Source organism: Otolemur garnettii, unplaced genomic scaffold, assembly GCF_000181295.1.
Source record: "Otolemur garnettii isolate 467f Iridium unplaced genomic scaffold, OtoGar3 scaffold00085, whole genome shotgun sequence".
Classification (NCBI taxonomy): domain Eukaryota; kingdom Metazoa; phylum Chordata; class Mammalia; order Primates; family Galagidae; genus Otolemur; species Otolemur garnettii.
In genome coordinates, this window is record NW_003852480.1 from 3869766 (window position 1) to 3875231 (window position 5466).

The 5466-nt window shown below is 37.7% G+C and overlaps 1 pseudogene; it reads left to right on the forward strand.

Annotated features, from left to right (window-relative positions):
* The first annotated feature begins 1065 nt into the window (after positions 1-1065).
* Positions 1066-1991, forward strand: LOC100949682 (annotated as a pseudogene).
* The last annotated feature ends 3475 nt before the right edge of the window (positions 1992-5466 follow it).

Sequence of the window (5466 nt, forward strand, 5' to 3'; positions counted from 1 at the left end):
GAAAAACAAAGAAAAATACAAAGGATTAATGAAACAAAAAGTTGTTTCTTTGAAAAGATAAACAAAATTAGTAGACCTATTGATAGATTAACAAAGAACAGAAAAGAAAGGACTCAAATAAGCTCAATCAGAAGTGAAAAGAAAATGGCATTATAACTAATACTGCAGAGATATATATGTCATTCATAAATTTACATAGTATTTATGCCCCATCTATGTCCCTAAACTAGAGAACATAGAAGAAATGGAGGAACATAAGCTTCCAAGACCCAGTGAAGAAGAATTAGAACTCCCAAACAGACCAATCATGAACAGTGAGATAGAAAGAGTAGTAAAAAACCTCCCTCCAAAGAAAGCCCTGGACCAATGAATTCACAGCAGAATTCTATTAGACCTACAAAGAAGACCTAGCACCTATAAACAAAGAACCTAGATATAAAAACATTTATCTAGAAACAACTGATCTTCAACAATGCAAATAATAATAATTTATATCAAGGAAAAGAAGCCCTATTTGCTATCCTAGTGTGGCTATCCTATTTGCTGAAAAAATAGGATAGCCACACTGAGAAGAATGAAATAGGACCCCTACTTCTCATGACTTTCAAAAATTAATTCAAGATGGATTAAAAAAATAAATCTAAAACATAAACCCATAAGAATTTTAGAATAAAATGTTTGAAGAACTTTTCTAGATATCAGCTCAGCAAAGAATTTATGACTAACATCCCAAAGGCAATCAAGGCAACAATAAAAATTAATAAATAGAATTTTATTAAACAAATAAACAAAAACCTCTGCACAGTTAAGGAAATGATCAAAGGAGGAAACAGACAATCTGGTCCGGCACAGTGGCTCATGCCTGTAATCCTAGCACTCTGGGAGACTGAGGTGGGTGAATTGCTTGAGCTCAGGAGTTTGAGACCAGCCTGAGTAAGAGCAAGACCTCATGTCTAAAAATAGTTGGGCATTATGATGGGTACCTATAGTTCCAGATACTCAGGAGACTGAAGCAAGAAAATCACTTGAGCCCAAGAGTTTGAGGTTGCTGTGTGCTATGAGGCCATGGCCAGCATCAAGGTGAAAATAGAGGCTTGTGACAGGTTTTTGGTTCATTGAGGGGAGACCGAAATGAAGGGAAATAAAGTGGACAAGGTATTAACAGAATGCATTTAGCGGTCCTGAAGAAGTTAGATGATAAGGAGAAGACCCATTCGTCCTAGGAGGCTCGGAGGCACGAGGAAGAGAATGGAGGTGGAGGAGCCTAAGAAGAAGAGGGAACAAGATCTTCATCTGGAAATGGGAGATCATTATATTTCAGATCTGTAGAAGTCTGAGATTAGTGAATTCTTCTGAAAAATGTGATAAGATACAAGAGATCAGGGAAGGCCATAATATAGATGACTGATTATATTGATTGAGCTATCATAAAGAACTTAAAGAATTAGAAAAAGAAAAAGAGCTAGGAACAGCAGCAGGAGAGTATGACAGTGAGTCTGAGAGTGAGGAGGAGGAGATGGTTGGAGATCCGACAGCTGGTGAAATAAAGCAGAGAAAAAAAGAAGTTGAAAATTCTGGAAACCAAGGAAAAAATACACAGGGACACAGGATGCCTCAAACTACTAAGAAGTTTCAGCAAGCTGTTCTAGAGAATGAGATGCATAGTCTTGGTGTTGACATGGACAGGAAAGACAATGCCCACTGTGTCGTCCAGGCAAGAAAGTCTCAGAGCCCACCTGGGAGAGAACGAGGGAAGACTCTCTTTCACCCTCTTCTGTGGCACGGAGTTGGAGCTGCTTTCAAACTCCATGTGATGTTTTTGGTCTGTGGGATGTCAAGATGGTGAAGAAAGCCAAGACGATGATGAAGAATGCTCAGAAGACAGTGAAACACCTGGGGAAGAGAGGTGAAGCAGACAGGCACATGTTCACATGAAGCCCAAGCACTTGCTCTCCAGGAAGAGGAAAGCTGGTAAAAAGGACAGGAGATAGTGGCTTCCCCTGACAGGGTGGACAGGCTCTTGATGGTAGTTTCCTGGTTTGGTCTAGTGTTTCATAAATAAAGAGTCTTAGTTGCTTTGCTAAAAGCTGTGGTTAAGCCTGTTGATATGGGAATTTTTGTCATTGCATAATATTTCAGCTATTTTAGTAGACAATGCTCCTGCATTTAATGAAGTATGGATTGCCTCAGATTTGCAAAGTTGGAATGATTATTGGGATGACTATGTTGGTTTTGATCGACAAGAACCTCATTTTTCTCCAAAGAAGGAACTTGGACTCATTGCCTGAGAATTGTTCTTTCTGTGCAGAAGGCATCTCCCCTTATGTGAGCAGAGGGCTCTTGTCTTCACTTCAGGGGCCAGTTTGTGAGTGTGTCAACCCTGTGCTTAAAATACTCTACTAAATTATTTTCCCATCAAAAACAAAACAATCATCAGGAGAAACCAAATTAAAACCACAATGAGATAGCACGTTAACATAGTTATAATTGCTTTTATTAAAAATTCTCAAAACAATAGGTGCTAGATTGGATACAGAGAGAAAGGAACAAACTGCATACTGTTGGTGGGACTGCAAGGTAGTGTAACCCTTGTGGAAAAAGTGTGGAGATCCTTCAAATAATTAAAAGTAGACCCACAATTTGATCCAACCATAGCACTACTGGGAATATTCTCAAATATAAAGAAGACTTTTCATTAAAAAGACACCTATGCCTGTGGCTCAGTGAGTAGGGCACCAGCCACATATACCAAGGGTGGTGGGTTCAAACTCAGCCCCAGCCAAAGTGCAAGAACAACAAAAAATAGCCAGGAGTTGTGGCAGATGCCTATAGTCCCAGCTACTTGGGAGGCTAAGGCAAGAGAATCACCTAAGCCCAGGAGTTGGAGATTGCTGTGAGCAGTGTGATGCTATGGCACTCTACCGAGGGTGACAAAGTGAGACTCAGTCTCTGAAAAAAATAAATAAATAAAAAAGACACCTACACTTGAATGTATTTTGCAGCACAATTCATAATCACAAAGATGTGGAAGCAACCCAAGTGCCCATCAGTACATGAGTGGAATACTAAAATGTAGTATACGTATACCATAGTGTACTACTCAGCCATAAAAAAGATGAATTAATGCCTTTGGAAACCATCTAGATGGAAATGAAAATTATTCTCCTAAGTAAAGTATTTTAAGATGGAAAAACAAAAACCACATGTTCTCACTGTTAAATTTTAACTCACTGATAATAAACACGCATGCACATAGAGGACAGTAAAACTCAGTATAAGTCAACCAGGGTGGAAGGGGCAGACAGAGGGGCAAAAACCTACCTACTGAACACAATGAACACTATTCGGGTGATGGGCACACCTGAAGCCAGGATTGAAGCATTGCAAAAGTTATCCTTGTAACTAAAAGCATTTGTATCCCCTTAGTATTTGGAAATAAAATAAACAAATAAAAGAATATTTAGGAGTGCAACTTCAGTCTACTGTATTGTATATTTGGTTTGGTTTGGTTTTCTTTGATAGAGCAAACAAGGAAAACAATTTGGAGATGCGTGTCCTTGTGGACTAACAGGCATTTGCTGCCATCATTTAGTTTCAGGATTAACAAACAACCACACTCTATACTAATTTGGCTTTTCAAATACACAAGATGTTTTGATTGTTTGAGCATTATGAGTTTCATTATTTTTCAATATGAACAGTCAACAAAGAATTCATGTACATGCATAGAGAACAAAGTCCGTCAAAGCAATATTTCATGTAAACCCATCGATGTAAGTTAAAAAGAGCCTGAGAGCTGGATATAAAGATAGAACATACAGTACAGAGGTAGAAATAGATGTAGATATATAGTTATATCGTAAAAGTTATCTTCATTCTAACATGACATTTTGAAAAATACTTCTTGAATTTTCTAGTTTGAAGTAGGTAATTAACTAACTCTTTCCCTTTCTGTAGCACATGCTGATTTTTCAAATTAAATACAGTCATAAAGCATGTTTATTTTATGAAGGGACATTGGATAATTTATAGTCTTCAAACCTCAGTGGCCAAAAAACCAAGTTTAATTTTTGCTTATACTGTGTATTCGACATGGGTTAGTTAGAAAAATTAATTGTACACATTCTCAAGAAACAATCAAATAACTCCATTAAAAAGTGTGTAAAAGACATGAACAGAAATGTTTCTGGCCAATAAACTCATGAAAAAATGCTTGTGTCTCTGATCCTTAGTGAAATGCAAATCAAAACCACAGCACGACATCACCAATGATACCTTGTATTAAGTTCTCCCAAATAAATGTTCATGTGCATGTGGAGAGTAAGGAACTTTTACACGTTGTTGGTGGGATTGCAAACAAGTGCAACCTTTATGGGAAATTGTATGGCAATACCTCTGAGAACTTACAGTAGACTTACTATTTGATTCAGCAATCCCACTGATGGGTATTTAGACCCAAAGGAAAAAGGCTATTTTATTTTGTTTTATTTTAGAGACAAAGTCTTACTCTGTTGCCTGAGACTAGAATGCTCTGGCATCATCCTTGGTCACAGCAACCTATGACTCCTGGGTTCAAGCAATCCTTCTGTCTCAGTCTCCCAAGTAGCTGTGACTACAGGTGCCCACCACCACACCAGGTTAATTTTTCTACTATAAGTAGAGACAGGGTCTCACTTTTATTCAGGCTGGTCTTGAACTCCTGAGCTCAAGTGATCCCTTCTCATTGGCCTCCCAAAGTGCTAAGATTACAGATGTGAGCCACTGTACCTGGCTGAAAAAGAGTCATCTCATGAAAAAGGATACTGCACTTGAATGTTTGTGGCAGCACCATTCGCAATTCCAAAGATGTAGGAATAACCCAAGTGGCCAGTAATATAAGAATGGATTAATAGAATGTGGTATATGCATACTATGAAGTACTATTCAGACATTAAAACAAAATAATTGTCTAGCATCTTTTTGGACAACCTGGAGGGAACCGGAGAAACAAACACATGTACTAAATACCAAATTGGAATTAACAGATCAACACTTAATTACCTAGATGAAAGTATATCTCAATGAAGTCAAGCTGGGAGGGGGTGGTACCGTGCACGCTATCTGTGTGAAGGGCACACATTCATGTATAATTTTGACTCAATCTGTACAAAAACAAAATATGTGAACAAAAAGTGTACTCCCTAATATTCTGAAGTAAAAAAAAATAAAACTTAAAAACATAAAATGGGTAAGTTCTAGCAGTATGCTATGCAACATTGTGCGAATAGTAGACCATATTCCATTGTACACTACAATTTTCTTAAAAAGGTAGATCTCATATTATTTATTCTTCCGACAATAAAGAAACAAAACAACAAAAACTATGGGCCAAACGTCCCCCTTTGGTCTTAGCTGGCTCTTAGCTGGTTAATATCTCTTTTATTTTCCTTTTCAGTTTTTCAACCTTCAACAACATTTAACTCTTTC